A 15251-nucleotide genomic window follows, 5' to 3' on the forward strand; every position below is an offset into this window, starting at 1 on the left:
GTAGAATTCTTTAGGGAAGTGAAGACAGTCAGACAAGGTGGAAATGTTGGGGTAACGCAAGCTATGAGAAATGAAGCAGGTGAACTGATAATGATGGAAACAGAAATCGTAGAGCGATGGAAGGAATACTTTCGGAATTTACTAAATATTGAAAGTGAGATGGAGGAATCAGAGACTACATTTCATTCTGCAGATGTGGAAATACCACCACCAACACTCCAAGAAGTAAAGAATGCAATAGCATCTCTTAAAGATCACAAAGCACCAGGAAATGATGGTATAAATGGAGAATTGATAAAAAAAGGAGGAAACGTTTTACATCAAAAATTGTATGACATTATTCTCAGAGTATGGCAACAGCAGAAAATGCCTAGAGAATGGAATGGAAGCGTTATAATACCCATACATAAGAAGGGAAATAAAGAGCAATTCCGAAACTACAGAGGCATATCGCTTATTAGTACAGCGTATAAGATTCTATCAATTATCGTACTAAAGAGACTCACTCCGTATTCGGAAGATATTCTAGGCGACTACCAATGCGGCTTTCGAAGTGGAAGGTCAACAATAGATCAAATATTTACCATCCGACAAATATTAGAAAAAAACTGGGAATTCAACCGAGATGTACACCAAATCTTCGTAGATTTCCAGCAAGCATATGACTCGATAAAAAGAAGCAGACTATGGCTAGCAATGCTAGAAATGGGAATACCAAGAAAATTAGTGCAGCTCACTGAAATGTGCGTGGCAGACTCATATGCACAGGTAAAGATAGGAAACAGAACATCGATGCCATTTAGTATAACATCAGGGCTTAGACAAGGAGACCCTTTATCACCATTGCTATTCAATTTGGCTTTAGAATACGCAATAAGTAAAATATCGTCTGAACTAACAGGGGGATTCGCAAATCGAGGATCAAAACTATTGTTGGCCTTTGCCGATGATCTAGATGCAGTCGCTCATTCTACAAGAGACGTAAGAGAGGTGTTTTCACAGCTCGAGGAGGAAACAGGTAACCTGGGCCTTCGAATAAATGAAGAGAAGACGAAATATATGCTGGTGACCAAAAATCCAAGACCAAGAGTTAGGCAGAACGTAACTATTAATGACCACAACTTTGAAGTAGTAAAAGAGTTTAAATATCTGGGAGCAGTAATCACAGAGGACAATCACATAGAAAAAGAGGTCTCAGCAAGAATAGCTGCGGGAAATAGAGCATTATACTCCCTATCATCATTATTAAGATCTAAGCTGCTGAAAAGACAATCTAAATTAAGACTGTACATGTCAATTATTCGCCCAGTTGTTACATATGGGAGTGAAACATGGACTCTACATCAGCGAGAAATAAATAAATTGCTGATATTTGAAAGGAAAGTCCTCAGAATGATATTTGGTCCTCAAAGAGATGAATTGACAGGAGAGTGGAGAAGGCGCCGCAATGCTGAATTGGTGACTCTATATGGTACTGAAAACATCGTCAGACATATAAAAGCTAATCGGATAAGATGGGCAGGTCATGTAGTAAGATCAGAGGAAGACAGAGTGCTAAAGACAGTGTTCTTCGAGAGACCAGACGGTAGAAGATCAGTGGGCCGTCCCAGAAAAAGATGGAGGGATGATGTTGAAACCGATCTATCTAGGATTGGGGTACAACAATGGCAAATCGAAGCGCAAGATCGCAGACGATGGAGGGCCATAGTGAATGCGGCGAAGACTCATCCCGAGTTGTAAAGCCAGTCAAGAAGAAGAAGAAGAAAATTGTAGAATAGACAGCAGATATATTAACTTAATAAAAGAAACTATGAACCAAGCTACAGCTACATACTACCTAAATGAAAATGAATACACGAACCCTGTACCATTAAACAGGGGAGTCAAACAGGGAGACACTCTATCACCCAAACTGTTCACCTTAGTTATGGAGGACGTTTTTAAAAATCTAAATTGGAAATATAAGGGAATAAACATCAATGGCCGCTATCTCAGTAATCTACGATTTGCGGATGACATAATCCTGATAGCTACTGACCTACAAGAACTGCGAACAATGCTTTCAGAACTACACACAGAATCTTCTAAAATAGGACTGAAAATGAATTTAAACAAAACAAAAGTCATGCACTCCGAAGAAACGATGACAATAATAAACAACAAAGTTATAGAAAAAGTTGAAGAATATATATACTTAGGACAAAAAATAATACTAAATAGGGAAATTCAAACGGAAGAAATAAAAAGAAGAAGAAAGTTAGCATGGGCAGCATTCGGCAAACTGAACTATATACTCAGAAATCAGCAAATTCAACTACATCTTAGATCTAAAGTTTTTGATGCATGCATTATTCCGATATTAACATATGGGGCACAAACATGGACAATCACAAAAAAGAATATGAACATACTCAGAGTCACTCAACACGCGATGGAAAGAGCAATGCTTGGCATATCACTTAAGGACAGAAAAACAAACACATGGATAAGAGAGAAAACCAAAGTCACCGATGTGGTACAAAAATCACTAAAATTGAAATGGGAATACGCTGGACATGTAGCTAGGAGCGATCTTAACAAATGGCACAGAACAATTTTAACCTGGAGACCATACGAGCACAAAAGACCCAGAGGCAGACCTCCTATGAGATGGACAGATGATCTGAAACGAACTGCCGGGAAAAATTGGCTACAAGTAGCGTACAACAAAAAACAATGGAAAGGAAGACTTGAAGAGGCTTATGTTCAGATGTGGACGTGAATGGCTAGACGAAGAAGAGGAAGAAGAAGAAGGATATTTTCTTATAGTACTGTCAACTTAATAATAAGCGTCTCCGTGCAGCTTTGAAACTATAAGTGAGACACAGAATAAACTAAAGTGATACTTTAAAACAAACTAAATTTGGCATACATATTCTACAGTGTCTAAACCATGGACCTATAAATAAAGATGGACTAGGCATGTTCTACTCTCTACTCACCGAAATTTGAATCCAAACAGTTTATAGGCACGGGGAAGGAGTCGAGGTGATAGACTGTGAGATTTCCTTCTTAGTCAGTGGCGTACCTTCCAATAATTGAACGGTATTTGAAACATTTTTTTTTATTTGAATAAATGATTACTAATGGTATTTTTAGTATAGTAAACATATACAAATATTTGAAAGAAGTGAGAACCAACGAAAAATAAATAATTTTAATTTTCAATGTATAGAATATATTTAAAAACATTGTTTCACACAAAAGAATAAAGATGAGTTATGCCCGGTCTTTTCACCTTCGAATAACTAGTTATCGGGTAGTTTATTTGACAGATTTACGTGTAATCTGCCGGATAAACTTCCCGATAACTATTTATTTGGAGGTGAAAAGACTGGGCCTTAGTATTCAAAATCACAAATTACCATTATGCTATATTATACAATATTTTATTTAAACTAAAATAATACATAATAGGATGCATCCAAAAAATTACAGTTTGAAATGTTATATCTACTAGTGTGAAAAAATTGCTAGTGTTATTTTTTAGCATATTACATAGTATTTTTATTTTTTTTTTCTAAACAAATTTTCTGCCTCCCAACGACCTTGAATTTGATTAAATATCTGATTTTTAGTTGCTGTGGGGGCAGAAAATATTTTTTTTATTTTAACGCAATTTTCCTAAAATATGCAATAGTGTGTTCGGCAACTTTTGTGAGGTATTACATTTTCGTTTCAAAATAAGACATTTTTTCGTCTGTTATTTATTTTTTTTTCAAATTGAAAATATTTTTTCATAATTTTTAATTGACTTGGGGAGGCAGAATATATTTTCCAATTTCGACCAGACTTTCCCAAAATACTTATTAGTTGATTGGGCAACTATTGTGAGGTATTACTTTTCCATCGAAAAATTTTTTTTCTCGCCTTTTACGATACACCCTAATACATAGGTACGCAATAAAAAAAAACTTAAAACAATTCCTTCCCAAACATTAATCTGTTCAGGGTATTGAGTATATTCTTCTGTTATCCAGTCAGAGATACTTTGAAAAAATATAAAAAAAAAAATGGGTGCACTATGTTGTGAATCTCTCGCTTAGTTATTAGTTGGCAACATTTGTATGTCAGGTTAGACATATCAGTAGACAGAAAAATAAATAGAAGTTATGGAAGATGTATTTATATGAAAAGCCAAACAATAAAGGTTGCACGTAATTTTCCCATTGTTGCCATAATATAAAATTAAAAAAAAAAAAATAGGGAATAAACATATTTTTTGACATGCCATGCCTATTACAGCGAGCATATCAGTCACTACAGATAGTGACGAATTTATATGACGTCATTATTACATTTGGTGAAATTAGAAACGGTAACTGACGTCTGTCATAATATTGGAGGTTAAATATAATTTAGTTACATTATATTCAATAGTTCATTATATTCAATTTAGTTACATTATATTCATTATAATCAAATTATGTAAATAAAAGTATTACATACTAATCATACTATGTGTTTTGGTAGTTTCAAATAGGTAGGTACCTATGGAATTTTTTATTAGGATACTGATACATTTAACAATTATTACGTACCTGTTGCTTTTAAAAACTATTTAAAAGTCACTACAGTTATAAAACTTTTTTGTTTCTGTCCTCACAACAATAAAACTAATATATTTACAACATTTTTTTACCTCCATATTAACCAATTATTTATTATTGACAGATCAAATCAACATCCAATCAGAGCCCGTATAACGACTAATACAATACCATACTGTCGGTGTGCGCATGCACGCGGATCAACAATAAATTCACCCTCAATCTCAATCGCGCCTAAATAAGTATAACTTCAAAAATCATCGATTACGTCATCACGCCCAGATGGATGACGTCACTAATATGATATACATGCCAAAAAGTCATAATTTAAAAATAAAAATCGACCTGTCTCAGAATTTCTCTCTAAATTCGCCGATTCTCGAGATAATGAATTTATTCCAACTCAAACGTCCTCACTGTATATACATACAAAGCAGTAAATATAGAATTGGTATGGGATATATAAATACAGTGCTAGTCAAAAGTCCGTACCCCCCCCTCGTATCTTTTGAACGGTTATACCTATAATAGTGAAATATGGAGGGAAGAAATAAACGGACGTAAGCTTCTTAACTAGTCATGACAGGTGACATAATAGTGACAGATGACGTTACAGAGCCACTGTGACCGATACTTTCAAATTATGGCAAGTGATACCTCGTTTGAGAGGTATTCAAAATACCTATTCAGTCGTACTATTTTTTTTGGGTTCTAGTTGATTTTGATTTTGGTGAATAAATTAAATAAATATAATATTGTACTTTGGCATTTAATTAATAAAAATTCAAATGTCCGCCTATGGTTTTTTTGTCAAAAAATTTGACATTTTTCAATCTAGTAGTTTTTACGTCAACGTCAAACGTTTTGGACAAGTAATCATAGGCGAAATTTTGAATTTTTATTAATTAAATGCGAAACTACAATTTAATATTTATTTCATTTATTCATCAAAATTAGCATAAATTCAAACAAAATTAGTATGACTAAATAGGTATTTTCAATATCTTTCAAACAAGGTATCACTTGCCATAAGGTCCCATTTAAAATTATCTGTCACTATTATGTCACCTGTCATGACTAGTTCTAGTTAAGAAGCTTACGTCCGTTTATTTCCTCCCTCCAAATTTCACTATTATAGGTATAACCGTTCAAAAGATACGAGGGGGGGTACGGACTTTTGACTAGCACTGTATATGTAAAAATAAGAGATTATATGTTTTAGTGACTTGCTCTTCTTGTAGTCTAGTAGGTGTGTATGTGGTGACTGGTTACTACTAGGTGGTTACTAGCTACTAGGTGCTAGGACAGCTGTGCAATAAATTGGCCTGTGTTGTTATACGGCCACAAGGAGAAATTGCCACAGTGTCTTTCAGTTGTCTAAATCAAATTTCCATCAGCACACCAAAATATACAGCCCGAAATCCGTCACTGGCACAAGCCCTTCACGACGATCAGTTTTCATAAACTCAGGCTGTATTTTTATGGCTGATAAAGTCTGATTTGTAAAATTCTCTACTTTACAATGCCCGAACACTGTTTCCGTCAAGAACCAATTCAAAGACAGAGACAGGATGTCATCCGTCTTTCCTTAATGTCATTCGATCTGGGTTCCAACTCGGAACGAACCATAGAAACACAGAACCATGGTTGATTTAGTCACGTGACAAGAACCGATGTCATACCTGTGAGAGAGAGAGAGAGAAAGATAGCACAACATTTCTACAATCTCAAAACTTTCCTAAAACAAATCAACAGAACCATTCTTGCGAAAAAGTGTAGGGGGGTACGGACTACAACCCATGTTGCCAAAACGTATCGATATAACATGCCAACTATTTTATAGGATTGATGGATTCGACCGTTACTTGATGGAAGTTCATTTTATCTAACAATAAAACACTGAAAACGTTTGTTTTCTATACTTCCACAAAATTTATTACAACTATGTGACTACAGCTGATTCGGCAGAGTGCCTTTCTCAAGTGATATAGTTTACAATGTGTTTGCCTTTTTAAGTCTTCAACTGAAGAGGTTGAGGAGTGGGGAGCTGTTTGTCTCGAGTTGGTCGTTCAGAATTATATCTGTATTTTTCAGTTTATTAATTTCCATAGATTCTAAAAAAGATAGCTTAAGGCCTTTATTTTGAATATGTAGAATTTGAAACTCTTCATTGAAAGAATGATTATGATCTAGAAGGTGAAGTGCGTTATGTAGAAGTGTCTGTTTTTCTATTGTTGAATGCCCTTTTGTGTTCTGCTATCCGTTTGTCAAAAGTTCTGCCACTTTGACCGATGTACGTTTTCGGACAGTCACCACAAGTTAGTTTGTACACACCACTCTGTAGTTGCTTTCTCTTTCGGCTTTTATTGTTCTTAATATATTTGCTTAAGTTGTTGTTAGTTCTGAAAGCTGGTGTTATTCCTTTCTTTTTTATGTATCTGGCTATTGTTGTTGTTATCTTGCCAGTATATGTGAGAGAGCAGAAGGTACTGGGTTATTTCTGTGGTGGTGGATACACGAATTTCAGGGCTTTCTTATGGAGTTTTTGGTTTAAAATTTTGTTAACTGTTTGTTCGTTATAGCCGTTGTTTACTGCTATTTGTTTAATGATGTTTAGTTCTATCTCGAAGTTATTTTTTGTCATGGGAATTTCTGTCAGTCTATGTATCATGCTATGGTAGGCTGCTAATTTGTGTTGTGTAGGATGGGATGATGAATTGTGTATAGTTGTGTCAGTATGGGTAGGTTTATGATATACGGAGAACTCATGTTTGTTGTGTAGTCTGGAAATCGTTACATCTAGAAAGTTTATGGAGTTATTCTGTTCTGTTTATATTGTAAACTCAATATTATTATGAAGTGAATTAATATATGATAGAAATTGGTCCAGTTGTCTGTTAGTTCCTGTAAAGCATACTAGTATATCATCCACGTATTTCCACCAATATAAGAACAACAATTTCTAAACATCCCGTATTTAAACAGTTCTTATATTGGTGGAGATACGTGGATGATATACTAGTATGCTTTACAGGAACTAACAGACAACTTGACCAATTTCTATCATATATTAATTCACTTCATAATAATATTGAGTTTACAATATAAACAGAACAGAATAACTCCATAAACTTTCTAGATGTAACGATTTCCAGACTACACAACAAACATGAGTTCTCCGTATATCATAAACCTACCCATACTGACACAACTATACACAATTCATCATCCCATCCTACACAACACAAATTAGCAGCCTACCATAGCATGATACATAGACTGACAGAAATTCCCATGACAAAAAATAACTTCGAGATAGAACTAAACATCATTAAACAAATAGCAGTAAACAACGGCTATAACGAACAAACAGTTAACAAAATTTTAAACCAAAAACTCCATAAGAAAGCCCTGAAAATAGTGTATCCACCACCACAGAAAGAACCCAGTACCTTCTGCTCTCTCACATATACTGGCAAGATAACAACAACAATAGCCAGATACATAAAAAAGAAAGGAATAACACCAGCTTTCAGAACTAACAACAACTTAAGCAAATATATTAAGAACAATAAAAGCCGAAAGAGAAAGCAACTACAGAGTGGTGTGTACAAACTAACTTGTGGTGACTGTCCGAAAACGTACATCGGTCAAAGTGGCAGAACTTTTGACAAACGGATAGCAGAACACAAAAGGGCATTCAACAATAGAAAAACAGACACTTCTACATACGCACTTCACCTTCTAGATCATAATCATTCTTTCAATGAAGAGTTTCAAATTCTACATATTCAAAATAAAGGCCTTAAGCTATCTTTTTTAGAATCTATGGAAATTAATAAACTGAAAAATACAGATATAATTCTGAATGACCAACTCGAGACAAACAGCTCCCCACTCCTCAACCTCTTCAGTTGAAGACTTAAAAAGGCAAACACATTGTAAACTATATCACTTGAGAAAGGCACTCCGCCGAAACAGCTGTAGTCACTTAGTTATAATAAATTTTGTGGAAGTATAGAAAACAAACGTTTTCAGTGTTTTATTGTTAGATATTTTATAGGAATTAGGAGCAATCAAGGTACGTTTTATGAAGTATTTAAATGTCTTTAGGTTTAATATATACAGAGTGGGCAAAATAAAAGTGTCCACCTCGATATTTGACAGTAGATACTTTATTAGATTTTAAGAAAATGACGAAACAGGTCGATTTTTGATCTAAGGGGGACACATTTTTACGGTACACACATCTTTCATTTGTCAACCCCTCCCTTCCACATCCCCACCCCTTATTTTGAAATAGGGAATAAGGTTTGTGTGCTAGCTCATTTGAAAGGTTATTCAATTCTCTATTCAGTAATATAAACATTTACATAATTATTTATAGAGGGTGTCCAAGAAAAAAAATTTAAATTAAATTAATTGACAAGAAAAGAAGAATGTATGTAATTTATTTAATTCAAAATACATTCTACTGCTGTCACAAAACAAAAAAATGTTTTTTGATAAATAAGCATTGCTTTTTGGTTAATTTCAATGTTCAAGCTGCAACCCATCTGCCTTTTGGTAGGTTGAATATTGAATTTAAACAACAAACAATGTTTATTTATCAAATAAACATTTTTTTTTCTGTTTTCTATCAGCAGTAGAATGTATTTTGAGTTAAATAAATTACATACATTCTTCTTTTTTGGTCAATTAGTTTAATTTAAAATAATTTTTCTTGGACACCCTGTACCAATAATTATGGCAATGTTAATATTACTGAATAGAGAATTGAATAACCTTTTAAATGAGCTACCACACGACCCCTATTCCCTATTTAAAAATAAGGGGTGGGAGATGTGGAAGGGAGGGGGTTTACAAATGACAGATGTATGTACCGTAAAAATGTGTCCCCCTTAGATCAAAAATCAAACTGTTTCGTCATTTTCTTAAAATTTAATAAATACTGCCAAATATCGAGGTGGACACTTTTATTTGGGCCACTCTGTATAAATGAAATACTTGATTAGTCACTCGTATGATTTAACATATATCTTATAAGTTCTAAAGTATGAGATTAAAATCCAAAAATAGTATTTGACAAAATCAGTTGGTTATGAGTTACTAATCGTTACCAAGCTAATGTAAGTATAATTGATTTGTGAAGGTTGCATAAAAAGCCGTAACATATTATGTAGTTTTTCCACTGAGTTAAGTTAAACATGTTTAATTTTTGAGAACTGTACAATAGCTAAGTCGGGATAGCATTTGATCTTGCATTACGAGCTGCCCCAAACATTATTTTTCTCATCTTTAGGGGGCGTCAATAGTAGTGTTAATTTAAAATCTCGACTGAATTCCGCCATTGCGTTAGCCGCCATCTTGATTTTAAACGAGAACAGTTTTTGCTCAATATCTCCGCCATTTTCAACTTTTCGACAAAAACTATAAGAACTAAAATTGTTGAAAATGTGATTTTCTATATTTTATTTTATTACAATTTTTCGTGCGGTCGATATTTTCCGAGTTATTGGAGGAAAATAGTGACGGTTAGAACATAATTATTGAATTATCTCGTTTATTATTAGTTTTACAACAAATTTGTACCTATACAAAAATGAAGAGAAATAAATTTTGTACAATTTTGATCTATTTCATTTTTTTGATAAAATCTGATATATCGCTCTGACCGAATCATTTAATGGTTTGCTTAAATTTTTCGGCCAGACAATGTAATGACTTTAATTTTGAAATTATATTGAAATTTTTAATAACTCTTAGATTAAAAAGCAGGTATTATTAACTTTTAATAATAAATTATTAAAGTTAATAAACAAATACTCATTTTAAAAATAATCAATACTTATTTCCATTACGTTAGAACGATCCACTTACTAATCACAAGAAAAATCCAGGTCTGGATTGACAAAAAAAAGCATAAAGTAATTGTGACCTTGAAACAACACCCTGTATATTGAAATTTTCAAAATCCGTTTACATATTTAAAAAGGGCACAAAAAACTAAGTGTAATGGCTCGCTTTAATTTTTTGTGCAGAAAATTTAATGAAATTACTCTTGAAATTATACCGAAATTTTTGTTAGAGTTCTTAAAAATTTCGGCATAATTTCAAAATTAAAGTCATTAATAAATTGTCTGCGCAAAAAATGGAAGCGAACCACTAAACTTAGTTTTTTGTGCTCTTTTCAAATGTTCAAACAGACTTTGAAAATTTCAATACCTATACAGGGCGTTGTTTCAAGCTCACTATTACTTTATATTTTTTTTTGTTAAGTTGTGTTCTCACTATCATATAATTTGATCAAACAGTTTGAGCAAACTTCGGAAGTACGTCAAAGCGACGTCACAATTGCAGTTTGTTAAAATTCTAAAATTCTGTGTTCTCACTATCAGTCTAGTTTGATCAAATTTTTTGTATGGAGTTGTCTAACTTGTTTGTACTTTAAAATTTAAAATTTAAATTAAAATTTTAATTTAAAATTAAAATTTTTCATTATTATCCACAATGAAAACTCAGGAAGTGACGTCACTAACTGTAACTTTCAGTTTGCTCAAACCAGTTTGATCAAATTATTTGATAGTGAGAACACGAGTTTAATCTGGATCTGGATTTTTGTCGTGATTAGTATGTGGGTCGTTCCAATGTAGTAAATAAGTACAGTAAAACCTCAATATAACGGACTAATTGGGGGGACAGGAAGTCCGTTAAAGCCGAAAGTCCGTTATATAAAATGGGTTTAAAATCAATTATTTTTTTAATATGTACTGTATTTAGATACAGTGTACAAATCTGTAATTTAAAAAAGGAATCAAGTTTCGTTTGCTACTTTTTTACTTTTCTACTACTTCATCTAATAACTTTCTGCAGTATACTCGTTTTGGTTGCCAAAATTGTATTTTTCGGCAAAAATTAAAGTTGCCATCTTTTGAATGTCTAATATTTTAAAGGGGATAAGCAGGAACGTTGTCCAACACCAATAAACATTCCAACTCTTTCGGCGGTATTTCCAGTTTTTCTCTTGAAATTTTCTCACTGCAGGTACAAATTCTTTAAAAAACCAATTTTTTATAATATTTGTGGTGTACCTTAGAGCTATAATTTATAATAAGAGACGGGCATATGATGCATTATATTTTGACAACTCTATGTTTATGAGATTTGCTAACAACCATAACAACAGTAGTCAATCCATCGGCGTTAGAACAAAGCAGTGCCGAGATCCTGTCCCTGTTGATTTTTTGTCCAAAACTCGACTTTTCATATTTGTTGCATTCAATTTTTTTTTACATTTGATCGGATTTTTTGTCCATAATATCCAAAGTCCGTTAAATAGGGGTCCATTCTATCGAGGTTTTACTGTATTGATTATTTTTAAAATAAGTATTTAGTCAATAAATTTATTAATTTATTATTATAAGATACTAATACCTGCTTTTTAATCTCAGAGTGCTAAAAAATGTCAATAGACTTAATTTCAGAATTAAAGTTATTAAATTTTCTGCGCAAATAGTTAAAGCGAAGCTATAAACTTAGTTTTTTGTGCTCTTTTCAAATGTACAAACCAATTATATACAGGGTGTTGTGTCAAGGTCACAATTACTTTATATTTTTTTGTTAATCCGGACCTGGATCTTTCTTGTGATTAGTAAATGGATCTTTCTAATGTAGTAAATAAGTCTAGATTATTTTTAAAATGAGCATTTGTTCATTAACTTTAATAATTTATTATTAAAAGTTAATAAAACCTGCTTGTTAATCTAAGGGCCGGTTGTTCGAACGCTAATCAGAAATGATCATTATCAAATATTTAATTACTGTCACCAACTGTCAATGTTAACTTTGATTGGGTTGCTGAAAACATAATTATTGATTACAATTATTAAATTAGTTAATCAATTATGTTAATAATTGTTATATTAATTGATTAACTAATCTCATAATTATAATCAATTATGTTTTCAGCAACCCAATCAAAGTTGACATTGACAGTTGGGGACAATAATTAAATATTTGATAGTGATCATTGTTGATTAGCGTTCGAACAACCGGCCCTAAGGGTAAGAACACAACAAGTAAGTCGATGTGGATGTGTAGGTCGCGGTAGATGCCAGTAGTTAAGTCGCGGTCGATGTCGACAGCACATAGCAAGGAGGTCACCTGCGCTGTCAGTGGAGCTAGATCCACTATCAAGTGAAGTAGTTTAATGAAATTTGAATGACAAAAAGACTGTGCTTTTGCGATGTTGTGTCAGTCAAGTTATGATAGTGATGAAATGCCAGCTGTAAATAATCAGATCCTCCTTCATATTTTAAAAATTTACTGAATTTAATTACTTTAGAAATTCAAAAATAAACTAAATACAAAAAGGGATTATATAAAAAGCATAAACTCAGATAGCGCAGGTAATAACAACTTGGCTTCTAACAACGAATCAATCACAGGAAAGCATTTTTGTAGGCCGCGCAGTAGACAATCATGTAAAACAAACTCAAAAGCATCGATGTAAACCTCCTAGATGGCATCACGCTAAACCTGCACCGCGACTTACCTGCTCTGTTCGCTTCCATTCATTACAATGTGTTTTTTTTACATGGATGTCGACATCGACCGCGACTGACAGCTACACATCCACCGCGACTCACTTGTTCTGTGCTTACCCTAAGAGTTCTTGCAAACGTCAATATGATTTCAAAATCAAAGTCATTAAATTGTCTGGCAAAAAATTTAAGCGAACCATTAAACTTAGTTTTTTGTGCTGTTTTCAAATATGCAAACGCATTTTAAAAATTTCAATATACAGGGTGCTGTTTCAAGGTTACAATGAATTTATAATTTTTTTAGTCCGGACCTGGATTTTTCTTATGATTAGTAGTTGGATGGGTTGTGTTGTAAATGAGACATACGTGTACCAGAAATCAAAAAAATATACAGGGTGGTTCTAAAGTTATTGGTCCAGAAAGAAATTGGTAAAATAAATAAAACATCCTGTAATTTGGTTATAAAAATCGGTGAGGCAATAAATGTGGTATATCTCGTACCGCCTCAGTGACCTCTAATCACCATTCAAGTATTTCCTTTCCCAATGAAACACCCTGTATACTGTATATTACGATTAAAATATGGTCACATTATCTTTCAGACTGAAAGACTAATTGTGGGATATACACTTGAGAGCAAAAAAATCAACTCACTCGCTGAATTTTACAGGTTAGATGTCTCAAACTTCCTAAACCTGTTGTCCGATTTGTGATTTTTTTAGTATGCTATTGGGACCGTGCAAGTTCGGCAAAGCGACCCCTATTTCTTCGCTCTGTACTATTATTCGCACTTTTAATTATATTGGCCAATTATATTAGTCCTGGTTACTGGATAATTGTCAAGGCCATAGTCCAAAAAAATAGTAAGAAGAAAAAATAAGATTCAGGTTATGTTACGAAAACGTGAGCAATTGTATGTAGTAAATAAAATTAGTTATTAAAATGCAGTACTGCACTCAAAATACAATTAATTAAATTACCTTCATATAATAATTGCATATCATATCAATATTGTGGAGCAATATATAATTTTTCTGCTTCAATGACAGAAGGTATGAAATATACGTCAATTTGACAATTTCAATTGACAATATGAATTATTTAAGATAGTTGCAATATTTCTCCGCGACTCGCGCACGGTCGTTTCTCGTTTTCCTTTCCAAGTACTTGCACACCGCGAATAGCCTTATTATTTAAGAAAAAAAGATATAATAATATTGTTGCTAGACAGTTAAATGTTATTTTATACCGGGTATAACAATCAAACTGTTTTTTACTTAAATTTCGGAACACCCTGCGGAATATTCTAGCATATTAAAATATTTAAATAAAAATTCAATTGTAGTCTTAGACTTTCTTAACATTTTGTTTTTTGATTCATTTGCTTATGTTGTTTTATCATTTTCTGATTAGTTTAATAAACAAGCCTAAAGTAGGTTATAAGATATTAACAACTTAATGTTTGTCAAATTATTAACAGTTAAAACGTTTCTGGTTTGTTGCGAAAATTAGTAGAATGCAAGACCTCACGTTCACAAACTGTAATCAAATATTTACAACAGGTAAATGTTCGGACTTTGAAGTGGCCATGGCATAGTCCAGATCCTGACCGGATCGAACATTTGTGGGACATAATTGGCAGAAGACTACAACAGCGTTTGCCACCTCCTGGAATCTTACTAGCAAACTAACATATCTATTACAGTCAAGGAAAAAGATGGAGATGGATCGGCCACACTTTGAGTAAGGACCAAAGCAGCATAGCAAGACAAGCACTTGAATACCAACTAGAGGGGAAAAGAAAGAGAGGCAGACCAGACAACAGCTGGAAAAGAACAAGAGAAAATGAAAAAATTGTACTAAGATGGGGCGAAGTCAAAAAGAGAGCAAAAGATAGAACAGAGTGGAGGGAATTAGTTTACAATTTATCCAGAGAATAAAAACGAAAGATGTGCTGTCCCGACCAGACAGCAATCTTACACTTTTGGCCAAGAAACTCATAAGCGCCCAATACTCGACAAGGAGGGATGGAACAAGAGAGAGATTAATTTATATAATTATTAGCAACTGACGTTCTGCCGGACAGCAATTGCAGTTAGATGTCGGAATCAGTCACATC

The 15251-nt window shown here is 33.3% G+C and overlaps 1 protein-coding gene across 6 annotated transcripts in view; it reads right to left on the minus strand.

Annotated features, from left to right (window-relative positions):
- Window positions 1–15251, minus strand: part of LOC126892295 (zinc finger protein 664-like) — a 175208-nt gene that overhangs the window by 24625 nt on the left and 135332 nt on the right. The window lies entirely within an intron of this gene.

The sequence above is a fragment of the Diabrotica virgifera genome, chromosome 9 (assembly GCF_917563875.1).
Source record: "Diabrotica virgifera virgifera chromosome 9, PGI_DIABVI_V3a".
Taxonomy (NCBI): domain Eukaryota; kingdom Metazoa; phylum Arthropoda; class Insecta; order Coleoptera; family Chrysomelidae; genus Diabrotica; species Diabrotica virgifera.